We start from the raw sequence: 24,314 nt of genomic DNA, 5'->3' as shown, positions 1-24,314 counted from the left end.
GAGAGATTCAATTAAAATGGTCAGTCATCCTAAAATTAGAATTCATTTTTTGCCGTAAATATTCACTTGTAGCATGCATACCATATCTCAATGGATTATGGTAATTTTTTTACTGCATGTCCATTTTCATAATGATGGTGTTTTTCTTAAACAAAACTTTGTTGTTCCGCATCTTGAGACTTGGACTAACCATCTCTTCGAAGGTATCATTAAAAAAATGATCATTTGCTAATGAAATGGATGTGACAATGGCTTGCTGGAACCCCAAAATCTTTACTTGAACCAGAAAATTAAGGTTTAAGGCAAAGTTTAAATTAGTTACTTTTTACTATAATCCAACCAAATATAAATTATTATGTAAAATAATTTTAATATAAAAATTTAAAACGAGGCAATTTAATGCCTTAATTTAGTATTAAGGGCCTTGCGCATATAATAAATTATAAAAATTATTTAAATTCCTATTTAATGAATTTATTTTTATATTGTTTTAAAAAATAAAATAGAAAAGTGCACTTTTATTTTTAGACGTCTTGTATAAAATAAAGCCTTACTCGTTTGGTTGTAAGACTCAGTTGAAATTAATTTAGTTCAATCTAATTTTAAACTGAGTCTAATATCTAAATACACAACTCTCAAATTACTAAACCCATATGGGATCTACAACTTTTTTTTAACTCAATATATTTTTATATGTGGGATCAAAAACATTTTTCAATTTCTCATAAATAGTACTAAAGTCATCTTAATATCTAAATATATTTAAACTCATTTTAGATGAGTTCCACATAACTCACTCCACCTACTCAACTCACTACTATTAATAAATAATTCAGTTCTGGTCAACATCCAAACGGAGCCTTACTCTTAGACCAGCCCAGAAGAGTTTTGCCCCATTTGGATAGTAAAAGTGTTTCATCTCATCATTACAATTTTTTAAAATTTCTACATAATATATAATAAACAATTCAATTTTTTTAAATTTTAAAATAATAATAATATTTAAAATAATATTTTAACGATATTTTATTCATCTTTTAATTTTTATTCCAACTCATTATATCTCAATTCAATATCAAAATTGTACATTAAAAGCTCTTCATATGTAATATAAATATTTTATAACAACCGGGCTGATAGTCATGCATGCAAACAACCGCGCTCGGATTAGGCGTGCCTAATCCGAGCACATTCCCACAGATTTGATTTACAGCCCTGGTGCGATTGTGCACAAGAGAGAGAAGTGTTATGTGATGACCCGCTTTTGAGTGTATTTTCGCTGAAATAATTGTTTTTATTTTAATTAATTTATAGTTTAATTATTTTAATTTATTTGCGTTTTAAAATTGGTTTTTAATTTATTTGATGTTGTGTTTTATTTCTTTTAGTTGTTTTTGTGGTTTTTAATCTCTTTTGGCGGTTTAGTTTTGTTTCCCGGAATGAGGATTAGATCTCCTCTTTTCCCTACATCTCTTTTTCTTTTTCTTTTTCTTTTTCCTTTTTCCTTTTTCTTTTTTTCTTCTTCTTTTCTTTTTCCTTTCTTTTTCTTTTTTTCTTCTTTTTCTTTTTTTTTTCTCTCTCTCCCGTGTCGTCCCCCCCCGAGCTCTCTCTCTCTCTCTCTTCCCTCTCCCTCACGCCGAACGCCTCTTCAGCCCAACCCAGTGCCGTCCGGTCACCGTGTGGCCCACCACCGGTCCCAAACTCTTCCCCTCCCTCAGGCGCACCACCCCTCCAAAGCTCACCCCCAACCGGCTGGCCGTTTGGCCAAAAAAGCTCTCCAAAGGCTGCACGGATTTTGCTCCGATCCGCCGCCGTCGCTCCACCTCCGGCCACCATTTCTTCACCACTTCATCACCGGTCCCTTGCCGTCCTAACCCACCCATTTTTGGCCTCCAACGACCACCGGAACAGCTCCTACGAGCTTAGTTTCCGATTTGTGTTTTCCGGCCATTTCCGGCGATTCCGCCGCCACCCACGGCCGTTCATCACTTCCAATAGCTTCACAACCATCCCTAGACCATTCTCTATCAATTTCGTGTCCTAGTTTGTCCCCGTTCAAAAGTGGGTTTTTCACAACCCACGGCTACAGTGAATTTTCACTGTGACGTTGCTTTTCCGGCGCCGTTTGCAACGCCGCATGTTTTCTAAAATTGCCATATAGCGCTGTAAGTATTTTCCAAACCCTATTTTCAGATTTAAATATATATCGCTCATTCAATTTATTTATTGTTGTTGGTTGTTGATTCCGGACTAAGTCCGAGGAGTTTCGGGGGTCGGATGGATGGAGGACGGAGTTGTCTGTTTAATTGTTTTATGTTGTTTGATTATTTTATTATGCATTGTTATGGCATTGCATGGTGCATGCACGTGTATTTGTGGAATTGTGTGAAAAGCCTGTGTATTGGCGTAAGTGTATTACGGGTGCGTGTGTATCACGAGCCCAAGCCGGGATGGGTTATTATCTCGGTGGAGCTCCTCTGGTCACTCGGGAGCGGAATAAACTAAGTGATGTCCCCTGAGTTGTCGCTAGACGACGGGAGCGGGGGCTAGGGGTTGCTTGGCTACGAACGCGCCGGGCGCGGAACCGGGCATCGCCCTACGCACCGACTCCGTGGCCCTTCGCTGGTGAGGGCTAGAGGTTGCTTGGCTACGCACGCGCGGGGCGCGGAACTGGGCATCGCTTGTTAGGTGTCACACGCGTGGTGGTACTCTGCTGTGTGGCACTGGAACCAGGGTGTGCGGATGACCCTTGGGGGAGGTCATGGTGCATGCGGTTAAAATTGGATAATGGTTTGAGAGGCCAAATGGGACTTTTGGCGTGGTATTGGGCCAAATGGACTTTTGGCGAGATATTGGGCCAAATGTGACTTTTGGCGTGTTAGTTAGAAAGGTTGTGTGTTTTTGGGCCAAATGGGTTTTTGGCGTGTGTGGAAAACTTGTGTTTTATGGGCTTTGTGCATTGGACATGTTTCATGCATCTTGTTTGAGTTTTATGTGTTTTTATCTGGTAGTGTTTGGGTTTTACTTACCTGCGATACCATTCTTGGTTCCGTAGCTTTTGGTGCAGAGTTAGAGGACGAAGAGGAGGAGGCTCCGCCGGGTTGCTGATGCTATGTTTTATATTTGTTTAAAACTGTATTTGTGTTTTTGTAATATTTTATCTATGTACATTTTAAACAGCTTGTATTACGTTAAGAAAAATTCTGGTACTTAGTTATGACTTTCGTTATCCGCTGCGTGTTCTTTCGTGCACATTTGTTGCCTTTGCACACACTCGGCACCCGTCGATAGGATGGTGACCCGAGTTGTCACCATCCGGACGTCTCGATTTTCCCGTGTTTGGGCGTGGGGATTTGGAGACGTCACAGGTGGTATCAGAGCGGTTTGGCTCTGGGTAAAACCACATGTCCCGTAGGCAGTACCAGAATGCTTTTTAAAGTTGTGTTTTAAAAATTATGTTAAGTACAGTTGTTTTATTTGTTTTAATTGTTTGAGCTTGTTTGTTTGTTTGTATTTATTTAGTTATGTTTTTGCATGTTGGTTTCTTTTGTTTCTTGCTGTGTAGTGTTGTTTTTGTTTTGTTGGTTTTATGATGGTTTTATTTGTTTTCTTAAAGGAGGGTCAAGAGTGGTGTTGTGGCAGGAAAATGGGGAGACCAAGGAAAAATACTCAGGAGCCACGGGACAATACCTCCAGGGATGACTCCATAGCCGAAGCAATTCGGCAGATGACGGAGTTTATGCAATAGAGTGTGAGGTCTCAACAGGCAGGGCCTTGGCCACCACAAGGACCTTGGCCACCACAAGGGGGTCCTTGGCCACCATCAGGAGTACCTTATCCACCATCAGGAGAGCCTTATCCGCAACAAGGAGGGTATTGGCCACAATCAGGAGGGCCTTGGCCATATCACGGAGGGCCTTGGATGTATCCAGGAGGGTCCAGTAGTATGGTGCAAGCCGGATGCACCTATGAGCGCTTCCTAGCGCATCGGACTCCACACTTCACCGGAAATGAGGATCCACTTCAGGCTGGAAAATGGATCAAAGATCTGGAGAAAACTTTTGAGGTGTGTGGATGCACTGAGGCACAACAAGTACTCTATGCCAGCTATCTCTTGCAAGGTACCGCTTCTGATTGGTGGGATACCAAGAGGGTGCTGTTGGAATCTGAACTGGGATCTTTCGCTGCGGTGACCTGGCAGCGTTTCAAGTAGGAGTTCAATGACCGCTTCTTTCCCGCAATGGTAAGGAAGCAAAAGGCAAGAGAGTTCTCCAATCTGGTCCAAGGGGGTGCGACAGTGGAACTATACGCTCGGAGGTTCATAGAACTTGAGCGGTTTGCTCCTCACCTTGTCGCCACTGAGGAGATGCGAGCAGATCGTTTCCAGGAGGGGCTGCGTCATGACATACGCCGTATGGTGGTCAGCCATCGGATATTCACTTTTCAGGAGTTAGTGGATGTGGCCATCCTTGTATAGTGGGAAAATAATCTGAGTATGGGCTCCCCTCCAGGGCATAAGAGGCGGAGTTTCTCTGGTGAAGGAAGCAGCTCGGGTTCACCCTAGAAATTCGTTCAGCGGACCGGAACTCGACCTCAAGCATCCTCAAGTGTTCACATGGGAGGACGTGTGCCTGTTTGTGGAGCTTGTAATAGAGCTCATGAGGGCGAGTGTCGAACGAGTAGCGGACCCCAGTGTTATTGGTGCGGCCAAGTGGGACATATTGCTCGGGATTGCCCCGTCAGAGTTCAAGGAAGCCGTGGAGGTAGACACGGTGGAAGAACCAACCCGAGACAAGCAGTGCAAGTCTGGGTTTATGCTATCACACCCGGAGAGGTGGATGATGAGGCACCGGCGACCCATGATGCTGGAGTAATCACAGGTATGGATTAATTTAATTTTTAAGTTGGATTTAATTTTTGGTGCATTTGGTTTCTTCGTTGTTTTTTTTTTGGATTTCATGGGTTGTGTGTTTGGTTCAGGAAGAGTCCGTTTGTATGAGTTTTATGCTTGTACTTTGTTTGATTCCGGTGCTTCACGATCGTTTGTGTCTTCCACGTTTGCTCGGGTGTGTAACTTGGTCACGGAACCGTTGCCGAAGGCTATGGTAGTGGCTCTACCCGATGGTGAGATGGTGTGGTGTTCCAAGGTTGCTTTGGGATGCCCGTTAAATTTTGAGGGAAGATTCTTGGATGCTGATTTGGTGGTGTTCAAGCTGTTGGGCTTCGATATTATCCTCGGGATGGATTGGCTATACCGATATTCTGCGAGTATTAATTGCAGAAGTCGGATAATTAGCTTTCAGCTTCCAGATGGTGATTGCCTGGAATTTGTGGGGAGTAGATTGAAAGAAAAGCCGATGATTATATCGGCGATTCAGGCAAGGCGAGAGATTGCTTGGGGAGCGGATGCATTCTTGGTGCAGATGGTGTCCACGCCGTCTGAGAAGAAGTCTTTGGCAGACATTCCAGTTGTGGAAGAATTCCCTGATGTGTTTGTGGATGACTTGCCCGGACTACCCCCTATTCAGGAGATGGAGTTTGTCATAGACTTGGAACCTGGAGCGGCTCCTGTGCATAAAGCTCCTTATCGCATGGCACCGGCTAAATTGAAAGAGTTGAATACTCAGTTGCAAGAACTGGTAGAGAAGGGATTTATTCAGCCTAGTACGTCGCCGTGGGATGCACCAGTTTTATTTGTTAAAAAGAAAGATGGAACCCTCCGTATGTGCATTGATTATCGGGAATTGAACAAGGTGACCATCAAAAATAAATATCCTCTCCCGCGGATTGATGATTTGTTTGACCAGCTTCAAGGAGCAGCCGTGTTCTCTAAGATTGACCTGAGGTCGGGACACTACCAGCTGAGAATCAGAGACTAGGATGTGCCTAAAACTGCTTTCAGGTCGAGGTATGGGCATTATGAATTTAAGGTGATGCCGTTTGGGTTAGCTAATGCCCCTGTAGCTTTCATGGATTTGATGAATCGAGTGTTTCGACCTTATCTGGATTCCTTTGTGGTAGTGTTCATTGATGATATACTGATTTATTCTCGAGATGTTAAAGAGCATGTGTATCATCTTAGTCTGGTACTTGAGAGATTGAGATAACACTAGCTATACGCCAAGCTCAGCAAGTGTGAATTCTGGTTGAAAGAAGTTAAATTCCTTGGGCATGTAATTTTCCGGGGCGGAGTGGCAGTTGATCCTAGTAAGGTAGAAGCCATTTTGTCATGGCAGCGCCCGACGACAGTGCGCGAGGTCAGGAGTTTCTTGGGGCTCGCTGGTTACTACCGAAGATTTGTAGAGGGTTTTGCTCGCCTATCCAGACCTCTCATAGCTTTGACTCGGAAGAATACAGAATTTGTTTGGTCAGAGAAATGTGAGAGAAGCTTCCAGGAATTGAAGAACAGGTTGACAATGGCACCAGTGTTAGCGCTCCCAGAACCGCATAAGCCATTAGTAGTCTTCAGTGATGCGTCTAAGTTCGGTTTGGGTTGTGTCCTTATGCAGGAAGGACGGGTTGTAGCCTATGCATCTCGTCAGCTAAAGGACCATGAAAAGAATTATCCGACGCACGATCTAGAATTGGCTGCGATTGTTTTTGCCCTTAAAATCTGGCGGCACTTCTTGTATGGGGAAGCTTGCGAGGTATTTACTGATCACAAGAGTTTGAAGCATTTGTTTTCCCAGAAAAATCTGAATATGAGGCAGAGGCGATGGCTGGAGCTAATCAGTGACTATCAGTGTGAGATCAAGTACCATCCGGGGAAGCCTAATATAGTTGCTGATGCTTTGAGCCGGAAGTCGCATTTGGAAGATGAAGCCGAGCCGTCAGAATTGGAATCGTTGCTTTGTGGGATGAGAAGGCTCCTTATAGAGAGTTCGCAGCAAGTAGAGATTTTGTCTTCAGTTCTTGATATTCGGGTAACTGATTTTGAAGAATTGAAAGCTCTCCAAACAAAGGATCCGAAGCTGCTGAACATCAGGAAAAGAGTCCGAAAATCTCGAGGGCCGTTGCATTATAGCATGGATAATGATGGGATACTTCGGTTCCGAGATCGCAGAGTGGTCCCAAAGGACTTAGATTTCAAAGAACGGATCATGGCGGAAGCTCATGCGGCCCCGTATTCAGTTCATCCTGGCAGTACAAAGATGTATCGAGACTTGAAGAAAAATTACTGGTGGGATGGAATGAAGAAGGACGTTGCCCTATATGTGGAGAAATGCCACACGTGCCGTCAGGTGAAGGCCGAGCATCAGAGACCTGCAGGTATGCTCCAACCCCTCCCTATTCCTGAGTGGAAGTGAGATGACATCACGATGGACTTCGTAGTGGGTTTGCCGAGAACGCCTAGTGGGAAGAATTCTGTTTGGGTGATTGTGGACCGGTTAACGAAGAGTGCTCATTTTCTGCCTGTTAATAACACCGACTCTTTGGGTAAGTTGACTCGTTTGTATGTCAAAGAGATAGTACGGCTACACGGCATACCAAAGAGTATAGTGTCAGATCGAGATCCAAGGTTTACGTCGCAGTTCTGGAAGAGTTTGCAGGCAGCCTTGGGTACTAAGTTGAAGTTCAGCACTGCTTATCACCCGCAGACAGACGGCCAGTCAGAGCGCACCATTCAGACCCTGGAAGACATGTTACGAGCATGTGTCCTGGAATTCCAAGGAAGTTGGGAAAACCATTTGCCGCTCATCGAGTTTGCATACAATAACAGCTTCCATGCGACCATTCAGATGGCTCCCTATGAAGCTCTTTATGGGAGAAAGTGCAGGTCACCCTTGTGTTGGGATGAAGTTGGGGAGAGTAGGGTAATTGGACCCGAAATAATTCAAGAGATGCAAAGCCAAGTCCGGATCATCAGAGATAAAATGGCGGCAGCTCAGAGTCGCCAGAAGAGTTACGCTGATACCAGGAGGAGAGAGTTGTCGTTTGAAGTTGGTGATTGGGTTTACCTTAAAGTCTCTCCCATGAGAGGTGTTAAGCGTTTTGGTAAGAAGAGGAAGCTAGATCCGAGGTACATCGGCCCTTTTCAGATTCTGGAGAGAGTAGGGTCCGTCGCCTATAGAGTTGCTTTGCCAGATTGTTTTGGGGATGTTCATGATGTCTTCCACGTATCATCCCTGAAGAAGAGCTTTGGGCAGCAAGAGCCACGTTTCGTCGACCCAACGGGTATTCAGTTGCAACCGGATCTCACCTATGAAGTTGTTCCGTAGCAGATTTTGGATTGGAAGGAGCAACAGTTGAGGTCTAAGACGATACCTTTAGTTAAAGTGGCTTGGGGAGATCCGTTAGCTCAAGACTTCTCTTGAGAGCGAGCAGCGGACATGAGGGAGCAGTACCCGTTTTTGTTCGAATAAGGAAGGTATGTGTCTTAATCTTGATCACAGATGGTTTATGTGTTTTCTTGTGGCTTGTTTTGAGTTGGTGGTTAATCTGCAATTTCGAGGACGAAATTGTTTTTAAGGAGGGGAGGATGTGATGACCCGCTTTTGAGTGTATTTTCGCTGAAATAATTGTTTTTATTTTAATTAATATATAGTTTAATTATTTTAATTTATTTGCGTTTTAAAATTGGTTTTTAATTTATTTGATGTTGTGTTTTATTTCTTTTAGTTGTTTTTGTGGTTTTTAATCTCTTTTGGCGGTTTAGTTTTGTTTCCCGGAATGAGAATTAGATCTCCTCTTTTCCCTACATCTCTTTTTCTTTTTCTTTTTCTTTTTCCTTTTTCTTTTTTTCTTCTTCTTTTCTTTTTCCTTTCTTTTTCTTTTTTTCTTCTTTTTCTTTTTTTTTTCTTTCTCTCTCCCGCGTCGTCCCCCCCGAGCTCTCTCTCTCTCTCTTCCCTCTCCCTCACGCCGAACGCCTCTTCAGCCCAACCCAGTGCCGTCCGGCCACCGTGTGGCCCACCATCGGTCCCAAACTCTTCCCCTCCCTCAGGCGCACCACCCCTCCAAAGCCCACCCCCAACCGGCCGGCCGTTCGGCCGGAAAAGCTCTCCAAGGGCTGCATGGATTTTGCTCCGATCCGCCGCCGTTGCTCCACCTCTGGCCACCATTTCTTCACCACTTCATCACCGGTCCCTTGCCGTCCTAACCCACCCATTTTCGGCCTCCAACGACCACCGGAACAGCTCCTACGAGCTTAGTTTCCGATTTGTGTTTTCCGGCCATTTCCGGCGATTCCGCCGCCACCCACGGCCGTTCATCACTTCCAATAGCTTCACAACCATCCCTAGACCATTCCCTATCAATTTTGTGTCCTAGTTTGTCCCCGTTCAAAAGTGAGTTTTTCACAACCCACGGCCACAGTGAATTTTCACTGTGACGTTGCTTTTCCGGTGCCGTTTGCAACGCCGCGTGTTTTCTAAAATTGCCATATAGCGCTGTAAGTATTTTCCAAACCCTATTTTCAGATTTAAATATATATCGCTCATTCAATTTATTTATTGTTGTTGGTTGTTGATTCCGGACTGAGTCCGAGGAGTTTCGGGGGTCGGATGGATGGAGGACGGAGTTGTCTGTTTAATTGTTTTATGTTGTTTGATTATTTTATTATGCATTGTTATGGCATTGCATGGTGCATGCACGTGTGTTTGTGGAATTGTGTGAAAAGCCTGTGTATTGGCGTAAGTGTATTACAGGTGCGTGTGTATCACGAGCCCAAGCCGGGATGTGTTATTATCTCGGTGGAGCTCCTCTGGTCACTCGGGAGCAGAATAAACTGAGTGATGTCCCCTGATTTGTCGCTAGACGACGGGAGCGGGGGCTAGGGGTTGCTTGGCTACGAACGCGCCGGGCGCGGAACCGGGCATCGCCCTACGCACCGACTCCGTGGCCCTTTGCTGGTGAGGGCTAGAGGTTGCTTGGCTACGCACGCGCGGGGCGCAGAACTGGGCATCGCTTGTTAGGTGTCACACGCGTGGTGGTACTCTACGGTGTGGCACTGGAGCCAGGGTGTGCGGATGACCCCTAGGGGAGGTCATGGTGCATGCGGTTAAAATTGGATAATGGTTTGAGAGGCCAAATGGGACTTTTGGCGAGATATTGGGCCAAATGTGGCTTTTGGCGTGTTAGTTAGAAAGGTTGTGTGTTTTTGAGCCAAATGGGTTTTTGGCGTGTGTGGAAAACTTGTGTTTTATGGGCTTTGTGCATTGGGCATGTTTCATGCATCTTGTTTGAGTTTTATGTGTTTTTATCTGGTAGTGTTTGGGTTTTACTTACCTGCGGCACCATTCTTGGTTCCGTAGCTTTTGGTGCAGAGTTAGAGGACGAAGAGGAGGAGGCTGAGCCCGAGGATGCGGCTCCGCCGGGTTGCTGATGCTATGTTTTATATTTGTTTAAAACTGTATTTGTGTTTTTGTAATATTTTATCTATGTACATTTTAAACAGCTTGTATTACGTTAAGAAAAATTCTGGTACTTAGTTATGACTTTCGTTATCCGCTGCGTGTTTTTTCGTGCACATTTGTTGCCTTTGCACACACTCGGCACCCGTCGATAGGATGGTGACCCGGGTTGTCACCATCCGGACGTCTCGATTTCCCCGTGTTCGGATGTGGGGATTTGGGGACGTCACATGTTATAACTATAAAAATATTTTATAAAAATAAAAATATAAAAAGATATGATTTTATATAATATATTAGATTTATTTTATAATAAGAATAATTTTATAATGTATCTCATCAAACTATATTAATTTGTAGATTTATTTTCATAAAATTTCTTTATAGTTAAAACATTTATCATATAAGAAAATGATACAAATATAATTATTACATAATTTTCATATATCTCTTTAATAAAATATATATTATTATTTTTTCAATTCAAACCCATCAAAGTAAAAATTAAAGAATTCAAATGAATAACTAATATTTATTTTTTCAAGAATAACTAATATTTTATTAGAACGTTGTGTATAAGTTATAGAATGGTTGTGACCAAGGGTGGCTCAATACAAATTCAGGCCTAAGGCAAAATTTAAGTTAGTCATTCATAATTATAATACAATAAAATATAAATTACTATATGAAATATTTTTAAAATTTTCAATAAAATGAAATTTTATTTAAAATCTTTAAATGAAGTTTTTTTGAATTTATATTGAATACTACAACTTAAAATGCGGCCTTAATGCAAATTTAGTACCTCAATTTAGCAAAATCTTAAAAAATTATTTAAAATATAAATAATTCATTGTATTAAATATTAATTTTAGTATAATGGAGCCTTGCACACATTAATTGAAAAATATAAAAGTTATTTAAAATTTTATATAATGATATGGTTTTTATTTTTTTCAAAAATAAAAAGAAAAAAACACCTCATTTTTCATTTTGGGAGCAGGGTGGGGGGCCTTAGGCAATGGCCTAACTGGCATTATCATTGAGCTGGCCTTGTTGTGACTACATATTTTCAGACATGGTCATTATAGTCCTCATTTAAAAGTCAAATACACGTATAATTAGGGGAGGTTTGAATAGTAAATTAATATAAGATAAATTGAGATAAAATTTGAAAGTTAAATAAAATATTATTAAAATATTATTTTTTAATATAATTATTGTTTTGAGATTTAAAAAAGTTGAATTATTTATTATATTTTGAGTGAAAATTTAAAAAAATTGTAATGATTAGATGAGATAAATTGGGGACCTTTTGTATTCAAACCTTGCCTTAAACTTTAAAATCTTTGCATTTAGAAACTATTATGCAAGAATGTATGCATTTTGTCTTAACTTGATCGGTTGTTTTATCTTCTCTTTGGGTGATTATTATGTTAAAAAAATTGTTGAGGAAGAAGGGCCTGCATGTTTCAGCCACCCCCTTTTCTAAGCATAATTTGAACATGCAACCATGTTTATCCAAGAACTCATACTGAAAACATGCTCTAGATCATTCATAACAGAAATTGAAGGAAAAAAAAAAAAAAGGACTTTAAAATAGGGCATGTTTGGGCCACCTCTTGGTATAAGGTTTGAGTTTATTTTCTTTACATGCAAGATCATTGCTAATAATACATTAAGGTACTATGATGTTGTGTGTGGATAAGTGAATAGATGAAATGAAACAAAAACGATAAACTTTAGGGTTTCGACCAAGCTTCGAAGTTGGGGGTTTTGAAGTGTTTTCTCAATGTGCATGGAATTAATAATCTGTTTGAAACTTATTCATGGAATGGATAGGACTGATCAAACGTTTGAAACAAAAATAAGGTTGTTCATATTATTAATCATGAAATTAATAATGACATGTTTCTAATGAGAATCAACAAAGGCCATTAAAGGATTCATTACAAGTTCCAGAGGGGCTAATCTCAAGGTCAAGAGCTAAGAATACCAAGGAAGTAATGCAAATATTAGTACAATCCACTTGGGCCAAGTTTGCAAATTTGTCGAGCAAGATTGGGACATTCAAGATAGATTTGAAAGAAAAAAAGCCAGCTTTAATGAATGTGATACAAGCTACAGAGGGGCAAAATAGCCTAGGGTGTAGTGTAGACTCTTTATTTCAATAAGTACAGGCATGTGGGCCTATTTTATGTTTTAATATTTAATTCATTAAGTGGACTTCTTTTATTAGCTATAAGGGATGTTTTGGGCTTGATGATGTTCAACCCATGTCTTTTAATTAATGAAGGCTTTAGTTGGCCTGGGGTTTCCTGTTAGTCGGCCTAGGGTTTCATGGAGGGATTAAAAACAACCTTATAGCCGCATTTTACACAAGTTTTAACATTGAATGAAATTTTAGAGAATTTTCTCTACTTGTTCTTAATTGAACTACAAAACTTATCAAAGGCAAAACCTTTGTGGTGTTCTCACCAAGTTTAGGTTCTTGAAACAAGATTTCAATGGGTCTAGATCTCATCGATTCTAGGTTCTTGAAAACAAGATTTCAACTAGTCTAGATCATCTTGACTTGAGTTTTAGCTTTCTTAGGTAAGTTTTCAATTTTATTGTGAGTTCAAAGGATTTCAATCCCACGGGTTCACATCAGTTTCATACCACCAACCACACGAATGACTTGCAACGAAAGAAAGGGGCAGCATTGGTTGCCCTGGAGACACTCCGATGCCAAAGTCAGAATAATGTGAGGGTAAGTGTATGTAGAACATGAAATAAATCAAGTGAGTATTTGTTACCTCCCGTAGGTTATTTATAGAGGCATTCAAAGGAAAGGATAACTATCCTCCATGAGTATATTTCCAACAGTTTTCCTTGTTAATCATTAATAGATACAGCTCCAATGGTTTTCCTTGTTAGTTGGTGTGACGCCCTCAGATTCTGCTTGGGATCGAACGAACATCTGAAGCGTCGGGACATGCAACATAAGATTACCTGCCCCCGTTCATAACATATAAGATGTAATATTCCTATCATGCTTCTAGCATTATGCAATATTCGTAGCAGATAATTTTTTTTAGCAATACTATACACCAAACTTATAATATTCTAAATAGTTAAATCGTAATCCAAGCATACTTAACAAAATAAACATCCATGATTTCAATACGAGTTTCAGAAGACTGTAATCTCAAAAACATGGGAGACCAGACTCTATATTTATATTATAAAATACACTATTGAGGAAGTTCATTGAGTAGTCGTGTAACTCGACTAACCAGAATACTGTCCAAAAACTAACTATGGAAGCTGTAAGCTCCGCGTCGTGTTTGCAGCCTCTAGTCAACCTCCTCTAGTCTATCAATGTTTGCTCTCTGCTCTGATCCTGACACATCGCATATCATTCTGGGGGAATGAACATAACATAACATGAACATGAACTTGAACATAACATGTACGTGAACATAACATGACATGAATGTGAACTTGAAACATAACGTAAACATGAACATAACACAATATGAACGTGAGGTTGAATATAACATGATATGGGCATGACCCCTTCGTTAGATAATGAACAGGTCTTCCTTCCAACCCCTATTCCTTTGGTGGTGACCTAGAGGCTTCGACCCCTAGGGAGGGGGTAGGTCATCTAATGGTGACCCGGCGTTGGGGGATGATAGAAGAGTGAAATATCAAAGAGAGACTAATAGTAGTGAGGGTGAACAAGATCTCACTGCCATTCCAGCTCACTCTACTTCCACCCCTAAGGTAGAAATTTACCTCATGGAAGTCACGCTTGAAGTAGAACCCCAGGCCCCACTCATTGTGCCTGAACCACATCCCTTATGAAAGGTTGATACAGAGGGCGCCAGAGTGTAGGAAGTGGACCCATCGTTCATGGGTACTTCTTCCCTTGATGAGGCTGTGACAAAGATGTTACGCCACCTAAAGGATTTCCTCATGCCGGTATGACTTTATCTATCTCAATGCCTTTCCCTTATGTTCTTAGCTTGTTATCCCTATGAATTTTGGTTGCATTTTGTAGGGCATAAACAGTGTAGCGGCTTGAAATTCGAGGTTAAGGAGAGGTGCAAGTTTGCTTTCTTTGCCAGGTAGGAGATCACTCATCTGGTTGCTGAAAACACCAAACTTTCTTGCCATATTGAGAAGCTGTTAGCTGAGAGGGTTGAGCTAAACTGCTACCTTGGTCAGGTTGATCGGCACATCCAATCCCTTGAATTCTTGCTCGATCTTCTTCGTGAGGAGGCATCTAAGCTCAGGAGTGAGTTGCTTCACCTTGGGTCCCTAAATGCCAAGTAAGGTTTTGCCTTACGGTTGGCAGAATTTGAGCACGAGTTGGCTTGCGACCAAGTGAGTGATGCTAAGAAGGAGCTAGAATCCTTTCAGAAATAGTTGGTGGTGTCTTGGCAACATTGCTCAGAAAGTGCACAGGCGTTGGCAATTGTAGAAGAGGGTCACACGCAACTCTCCCCCGAGCTCTCACAAACCAAAGTGTCACATAAAGCTACCCAGAGGGAGCTCAGACTTCAATTATCTAACAGTAAGAGATCATATGAGGAACTCCATGAAAGGTTTGATACTTATAAACGAAACTGTGAGGCTCTCGACCCCAATCAAGACAAGAAAAACTGAATCGTGCTTAACCTAGACAAGAAGGTGAGGGAGCATAAGGCGATGGTTGACGAACTGGAGACTGAGTTAACAATCACAAGGGGTGAGGTGGTCTGCTTGCAACCTCAGTTGGCCTTCGCAGTTGGCGTTAGAGATTGAGCCTCTGGGTATGGATATGGTGCTGGTTTAGCTCATTTAAAAGCTTATTTGCTAGCTTACCCTCCCACTAATCTGTGTAGCCTGAAGCTGGACAAGCTCAAGCCCCCCGCCACAACTGTTCAATTTGTTGATTCCCTGGGTTCGAGGAGTTTTCCTGATGCTTTTATGAACTTGCCCCTGCCCTCATCATCTTCTAAGCCTTTACCAGCTCCTCTGTCTTAGGCTTTTAGGTTTTATCGTTTATCTTTTGAAGATGTAAATTTTTCACCATTACACTTACTTGTAAGGTTTTTGGATATTGACATTTCGTTGATGCTATTAAAACTTTGTTAGCACTTCCTTTTTTGCTAAATACTTTGTCTTGAAAGAATATCACTTATTTGTACATGGAATGTTTGGTCTTATTTTTGGTAGCTAAGTGTGGGGGTCATGAGGTTTGTTGGCGTCCACACCCGTTTGGCTGCACTGCAAGTTTTTGACTCATCACTAGTGACTAGGTATAGGGGTTGTGGGATCTGTTGACCTTCACACCTATTTGGCTGTACCACGAGTATTTGACTTGTCACTATTGACTAAGTATGGTGGTTGTGGGGTTTGTGGACCTCCACGCTCATTTGGCTACACCACAAGTCTTTAACTCATCACTAGTGACTAAGTGTGGGGGTCGTAGGGTCTATTGACCTCACACCCATTTCATTGCACCGAGAGTCTTTGATTTGTCATTGGTGACTAAGTATGGGGGGGTCATGGGGTTTGTTGGCCTCCATCGCGAGTCTTTGACTCTTCACTGGTGACTATGTTTGGGGATCATAGAAGCATGTTCATTGGGCCACCAACTGCCTTTATTGACTTATTTATTTTGGTTACATAGAAAGAGTAGAAACTGGAAATCTTAAAGCAACAAAATTTGAAGGCATAAAGCAAAAACTTAGGGGAAGAATTTTTTTAGATGCTCGATATTCTAGGAATGCTGTTGTTCCTTCCCTCAATGTATTTGAGGTGGTACTACGTATGGCCCTTCCTAGTGTGGCCCTAGCTTTCCCTCATCCTGTTTCTTTGTGAACAAGGTTGCCCACTTTAAAAGATCTAGGTTTCACCCATTTATTGAAGTAGTGCTCTGTCTTCCTCTTATGGAGAATGTTTTGAGCCTCTGCTTATGCTCTCTTCTCTTCCAAAAGGTAGAGGTGTTTTTCTAACACTCCATCATTCTTCCTTTGGTTGAAATGGAGTATTTGGTGTGTGTGCATGCCTATTTCTATTGGCACAATTGCTTCACTGCCAAAGGCTAGAGCGAATGGCATTTCTCCTGTTGGGGTCTTTACGGTTGTTCTGTGTTCCCATAGTACACCTAGAAGTTCTGCGTCCCACCGTTCTTTCTTCTATGCTAATTTTTTCTTTAGGATGCTGAGCAAGGATTTATTAGTTGACTATGCCTGGCAGTTAGCTTGGGGATGATTGGGCGATGAGTACTCAGTTTGAATTCCTAGTTCCTTGCACCATCCTATGTAGTGCTTTGAATCAAACTGCTCCCCATTGTCTAATACTATACTACGAGGAATCCCAAAGCTGTAGATGATATTTTTCTACAAACATTTGGCAATGGATTTTGTTGATATGGTCGCATGTGGCTTCGTCTCCGCCCATTTTGTGAAATAATCTACAATAACTATAATATGTTTTACGCTTTTCCTGGAGAAAAAGGCCCGACCAAATCTATTCCCCCTTGTGTGAATGGCCATGGGGCCATGATGGAGAATAACTTCTCTGGGGGGTAGTGTGGGATTGGCGCATAGAGTTGGCACTTGACGCATTTTTTCACAAATTGTTTGGCATCTTGGATGGCATTAGGCCAGTAGTAGATTGCAAGTAGTGCTTTTCTTGCTAATGATCTCCCTCCTAAGTGATTTCTACAGATCCCCTTACATATTTATGCTAAAACATATTGTGCCTCTTCTGGTGAGATGCAGCTTAGTAAAGGGGTGGCGAAACCCCGTCAGTAGAGTGTACCGTCCACCCTGACAAACCACGCCGCCTTTCGTTTGACCTTCCTTGCTGCCTCCTTTCCATTGGGGAGCTTGCCTGTGTCCAGATAGTTGGAGATTTCTTTTGCCCATTCCGGTGTAGGTGATTCTAATAAAAAATAGGAGCCCCAACCACTAGAATATCTGTCCCTCTTCTATAAACCTCCCAAAGAAGGCTCACCTCTTCTTTTGAGGAGGTGACTTTTGCCAACCTATCTGCCATGGTGTTATTCTCTCTGGATATTTGTTCTAGAGGCACCATAACAAAATTGGACTCGGCATGATGCCTGGAGGCACCATCCTAGAAGTATACAAGAGGTGAATACAAGAGGGCATGCACGTGTTGGGCACATCGGGATCCTCGACTCACGGACTATCATCAAGTAAGCTAGCCTCGAGTCAAAACCACTTCCACACAAAATGAGATGTGCACATGGAAGTTGCAGACAAAGATCTCCATGTGAAGTGGCAAATAAAGGCTTCTCCTTCGTGATCATTGCTCCAGTCAAGGGTGGCAATGATGTGTTGAGCTCGAGTTGAACTCGATAGGGACCCCCTACCTAGACCAAGGCTCCCCTTCCCCCTTCCTTCACCAGAGAGGATGTACTTGAACTAGAACAGGCTTAGCCCGAGAGAAATTCCCTTTACCCACCAAGCCTGAGTGAGAGGCCCTAATCCATCCCAATCATGGGAATGAGTCTTGATGTCGTAATGGAACATGGACTATAAAACAAGTCCCGAAATAGGAAAGACCTTTGAACGGCATGGCCACTGTTGTGAAATTTCACAAGTGTACGAAATCGTACCAAGTAATATAATGATAAGAAAGATGTCGAACCCACAAGGATTATTTACCTATTAATTATTGAAATTATTCTAATTCTAAGTTATTTGAAAATCAAGAAAAGTTGTGGATTTTGAATTAGAAAACCAGCAACAAATTAAATTAAATCAACAACTAAAGAATTGACCAAACACTTGAAAAGAAGAAGATTTTACCCAAGAAGAAAACACTCAGGCATCCAACTAACCTAACCAATCCAATTCCAAATCCTAACCATACAATCAATCAATTATCATCACATTTGACTGCAAAATATTCTAACTTATCTAAGACCCTCTTTCGAATAGAATTAGAATTACTCAACCTATGATAACCTGCAATATGTCTATTGACCGGTGCAAAACTGCAAGTGCACAGTATCGTAGTTTTATAGTAAAGTAATAAGAAGAGTATTGTCCTCAGGGATTGGTACCTTACTCTTGCCAAATACCAAAATTATGCTAATCTCAATTCTATCTAGAGGAATCGCTAAGGTTTTTGTAGTAGCAAATAAAACTAGATCAACTCAAGAGAAATAAGCAAAGAAAGTAAAACTGATGTTTGAAGATCAAATTCAATAGGGAAGAAAACTTCTAGGAAATCGATTTCACCATAATTCTTCACTATGCTTTTCTCATCCAGCTAATTTAACTTAAACCTCTTTTGTCTATTAGCAAATCTCTAATTCATCCAAAAGCCTCTTTCGATAGTCAATTGGAATTGATTCTAGTTTATCAATTCACACAAGAGTATGCAAATTAAATAATCAAGAACGCAATAAGACCAATGATTTAATTACTACACTGGTTCATACAAGTCTTTCGATCTCTATACTTACCTATGCTGAAATATCCAAGATCTACCCTATGATTCCCTCTTTCGATAGCAAATCACAAGATTAATAATCATCTAATCAATGGCCAGTTAATTAGAAGCATTAAACTCAGAATAAATCAGATAAACAAAGAGAGAATTGCATTAAATTAGCATGGACAAACAAGCATAGTTCGGAATTAGGTTACATCGTTTTCCTAGAAAGAAGAAAATTTAGCTCATACTAGAATTGGAATTCAACATAAACGAATTCACCATAATTGTTCTGAGAAGATGGGAAGAAGAAAATAAACACTGAAAAATCCTCCTTGCAGCCTCAACTGGTCGTCAAAAGCTCAAGAGAACGATTCAACGCCTTTCTCCCGTCCGTGCTCGTGTATGAATCCAACGTACGTGCAATAAATTGGAATTCCGTCTCCAAAACAAATGATTTGAATCCCTCTAGCTATGTTTTTCTCTCCCAAAGAGTGTTCTCCAGTCAAAAACCGCGGCTCTAGAGTGAAGAATGGCCTTTTATATGGTCCCACGGCGGAAAACCTAAAATCTGTCAAAATACGATGTTCGCTCGAGCGGGGTGTCGAGCGCGCGTCGAGCGTTCGACTCTGCCTGATTTTGCTCGAGCGTCCTATCGAGCACACATCGAGCGTTCGACTCTGCCTGCCTGCTCGAGCTCCCTGTCGAGCGGCAGTCGAGCGTTTGAATTTGCCTGAATTCGCTCGAGCGGCCAAAAGCCTCCGCTCGAGCGAACTTGTAAAATCTGCAATATGAAATTTTGCAAGCCATCAAATACCCCCAAACTTACAACTTTGTTTGTCCTCAAACAAAAAGAAAAACAAATGATAGTTTAGGTAATATCAACTCGACCCCAAAGAGAAGTATCATCATTCACCAAGCTTTTATGAATTTAGATTTCGTCTCTAGTATCTTACTCTTTTAACATCAAAGATAGCAAGAAAATCAATCAAAAATTTTGCAATTTGTCAAGCAAGAGTTAGGCGTTTACTTCAACCTAAAGCTAAGACCTTGAGTGGGTGTGTGATATAGTCAATTTAACCTCAAACCACCTGCAAACTCAGATAAAAGTAGAACAACCAAAATCAGAAGAATTCTCTTAAAACTTAACCCCATAAGTCCAATTTTCAGAAATCCTCTCCACTAATGTAGTCAACACCAAAATCAAAGATCAAAAGGTCTTTATTAAGGTTGTAATGATAGGCCACAGGGTGAGGGTTAAGAAAGAACTGGATATGGGAAATTAAATCAAACTGGAAAAATACTTAGTGAAAAGAACATTAAAAGAGAAACTCACATGATTCAAATCATAGCTCTTTCTTGGCAATATGCTCATACTTGTGGCATTATTATTGCTGTAATCACTGATGTAATACCAACACTTCCCTTAACAAAATTTGAGGTAATTCACTTTCCGCTTGGCGACTTTTTTTTTTTTTTCTTTTCTTTTCTCTCTTTTTTTTTTTTTTTTTTTTTTTTTTTTTTTTTTTTTTATATCACTTCCTTTCTTCTTCTTCTTTTTCTTTGATCGAATAGAGCAAACATAATACGTTTCATCATGAAACCAATTTTCTCTTTTAAATGTAATTCTCCACCAAAGTATTTTCTCAAACTATCAACGGTAGATTCATTGTTTTTCAGGCTTAGAGCGGGCATGGTTTATGTAGTTTAAAGAATCAATAAAGGCTCATGAAGGCTCAAGGGGGTTGACTATGGAAACACACCATGTAATGATGGCATGACATTTAGGACGGCTGGGAAAGCTTTTTGGTTATGCCAAAGAAATGCCTAGATCATTTCTCTAATATTTGGTCTCAACTAGGATTTCGCCTCAAGGACCCATCAACGGATTCTAGAGCAAAGCAAAATCGAACCTCCCTCTTTCAATTAATTCAACTTCTTCTCTTCATAAGCAAAATGGAATAAGAGAAAAACGACTATGTGCTCAATTGTGTTCAAGGTCAAAGATTTAAACGAAAGTACCCACAGAACTTCACTTGACATAAAAGAAATTTTTGAAAATTTTTCTCAAAACCATCTTCAATCACAAATTTCAGAGTCATAGAGAATTCAATCTTACTCCAATGCATGCTTGGTAAAAGAATCAAACAACCCATCAACAACCCAAAACTTAGAAAACAAGAGGATCAAATAATTATAGGAGTTTACACCCCCAAACATAAACTAAACAATGTCCTCATTGTGATGCAAAAGTAAAAAGGATTGAAGAAATAAAGGAACTTCCCTGGTTTCATGGTGAACCTTCCGAGGTTTAAAAATTTTCCAGCTCTTTATTCTTGCTAAATACCTGCATCAAAAATTAATTTATTAAAACTTAAATAAATAAAGATAATAAAATAAATGAAAGAAAGAAAGATAGATATATGGGTTGCCTCCCATAAGCGCTTGTTTTAAAGTCTACAGCCAGACTTTTCAATGATCATCAATTAGGATCTCCAAGAGGAATAAATGCATAGTTCCTCTCCATTTGCTCTCCATAGTAGTGCTTCAATCTCTGACCATTAACTCTGAAAATGTTCCCAGTCTTGTCCTTCAAATCTACTGCTCCAAAAGAGGAAACTTCATGAATTGTATAAGGTCCCGTCCATCTTGATTTCAACTTTCTCGGAAAGAGTTTGAGTCGTGAATTGAAGAGTAAAACTTGTTGTCCTGGAGCAAACTCTAGCCTAAGAATCTGTTTATCATGCCACTTCTTCGTCCTTTCTTTATAGATCTTGGCATTTTCATATGCATCATTCCGAAACTCTTCCATCTCATTCAATTGAAGAAGTCGCTTTTCACCTGCTGCCTTCAAATCAAAGTTAAACTTTTTCACAGCCCAATAAGCTCTATGCTCCAACTCTACAGGAAGATGACATGCCTTTCCAAACACTAATCGGTATGGAGACATCCCGATAGGTGTTTTAAAAGCTGTACGGTATGCCCACAAAGCATCATCAAGCTTCTTCGCCCAATCCTTTCTATTGATTTTGACCATCTTCTCAAGGATGTTCTTGATCTCTCTATTTGAAATTTCAGCTTGACCATTAGTTTGAGGATGGTAAGCAAGTGCTATCTTGTGCTTCACACCATATTTAGACAGAAGATTCTCAAATAACTTGCTGCAAAAGTGAGTCCCTTCATCACTAATAATAGCTCGTGGAGTGCCAAATCTTGTGAATATGTTCTTGTGCAGAAATTTGAGCACTACCTTTGCATCATTTGTTGTTGTAGCAATTGCTTCCACCCATTTTGACACATAGTCAACTGCTAGCAAGATATATGCAAAACCAAAAGAAGGAGGAAAGGGCCCCATAAAATCTATTCCCCAAACATCAAACAACTCAACTTCTAAGATACCTTTCAATGGTAACTCATGACGCCTTGAAATATTTCCCATACGTTGGCACCGGTCACAAGTTTTCACCAAAGTGTAACTATCACGAAAAATGGAAGGCCAAAAGAACCCACTTTGAAGTACTTTAGCTGCTGTACGGGTGGCTCCAAAGTGTCCTCCATATGATGAGGAATGACAATGATGGAGGATGTCTTGCATCTCTTCTTCCGGCACACATCTTCTCATGATTTGATCGGGGCATCTTTTGAACAACAAAGGCTCATCCCAAATATAGTGATTCACATCATGCAAAAATTTCTTACGTTGATGGTAAGTAAGATCAGGTGGTAAAACCTTACAAGCTAGATAATTAACAACATCAGCATACCACGGAAGCTTGATCTCACATGCAAACAACTGCTCATCAGGGAATGCCTCTTGGACCACTGAATCTAGTCTTTCTTCCTCTTGCTCTAACCGAGAGAGATGGTCAGCCACTAAATTTTCACTTCCCTTCTTGTCGCGAATCTCCAAATCAAATTCTTGAAGAAGGAGGATCCAACGAATTAGCCTAGGCTTAGCATCCTTCTTGCCAAACAAATAGCGAAGTGCTGCATGATCAGTGAACACTATCACCTTTGTCCCAATGAGGTAGGACCGAAATTTGTCACAAGCAAACACCACGGCAAGCATCTCCTTCTCAGTTGTTGTATAATTTAACTGAGCTTCATTCAATGTCCGGCTTGCATAATAGATGGCTCTAAACAGCTTGTCTCGCCTTTGCCCCAACACTGCTCCAATTGCAAAGTCACTTGCATCGCACATAATTTCAAAAGGTTGACTCCAATCAGGCACAATCACAATTGGTGCTGAAATTAGCTTCTCCTTGAGTGCATTAAAGGCCTGCAAACAAACAACATCAAAGTCAAATGCAGAATTTTTCTCAAGAAGATTACATAAAGGTTTAGTGAGTTTAGAGAAATCCTTAATAAATCTTCTATAAAATCCTGCATGTCCCAGAAAACTTCTGATTCCCTTCACATTCTTTGGAGGTGGTAGTTTCTCTATAGTTGCAATTTTGGCTCGATCCACCTCAATTCCTTTGGATGACACTCTATGGCCCAGCACGATCCCTTCTTGAACCATGAAATGGCACTTCTCCCAGTTCAGGACCAGATTCTTATCTTCACATCTCTGCAAAACAAGAGCTAAGTTATGCAAACAATGATCAAAAGATGTACCAAAAACTGAAAAGTCATCCATAAATACTTCCATTATATCTTCCACCATGTCAGAAAAGATAGCCATCATGCAACGTTGAAATGTCGCAGGGGCGTTGCACAATCCAAAGGGCATCCTCCTAAAAGCAAACGTCCCATAGGGGCATGTGAATGTAGTCTTCTCCTGATCTTCAGGAGCTATAGCAATCTGATTATACCCCGAATAACCATCCAAAAAACAATAGTAGGAGTACCCAGCCAATCGATCCAACATCTGATCAATGAATGGAAGTGAGAAATGATCCTTCCTTGTTGCTTTATTCAACTTGCGATAATCCATGCATACACGCCATCCCGTGACCGTTCTTGTAGGAATGAACTCATTATTGTCATTTTTCACTACCGTCATTCCACCCTTCTTTGGTACAACTTGCACTGGACTTACCCATGAACTATCTGAAATAGCATATATAATTCCAGCATTAAGGAGCTTCAAAATTTTAGCTCTCACTACTTCCTTCATTGCTGGATTTAATCTTCTTTGGTGCTCAATTGTTGGCTTGTAAAGCTCCTCCATTAAAATCTTGTGCATGCAAATGGAGGGACTTATTCCTTTTATGTCAGAAATAGTCCATCCCAAGGCTGTTCTATGTTCCCTCAATACACGCAGCAACTTTTCCTCTTCTTCGGGTGTGAGTGATGTAGCAACAATCACTGGAAAGGTATCACTATCACCCAAGAATGCATAGCGAAGATGCTCGGGTAATTGCTTCAACTCCGGAGTATTTTTCTGCATCTTTTCTTTATCATTTTCAGATTCACTCTTTGGTACCACCGGCTCTAGCTTCCCCACTTCATTACTAAGTGATGTAACCTGCTGCAATGCTCCCAAAGCAAAAACATAGTGGAGAAATTCTTCACTAA

Source organism: Carya illinoinensis, chromosome 6 (assembly GCF_018687715.1).
Source record: "Carya illinoinensis cultivar Pawnee chromosome 6, C.illinoinensisPawnee_v1, whole genome shotgun sequence".
In the NCBI taxonomy this organism is placed as follows: domain Eukaryota; kingdom Viridiplantae; phylum Streptophyta; class Magnoliopsida; order Fagales; family Juglandaceae; genus Carya; species Carya illinoinensis.
The sequence above is the reverse complement of the archived record's forward strand: the minus strand, read 5'-3'. Positions refer to the sequence as shown.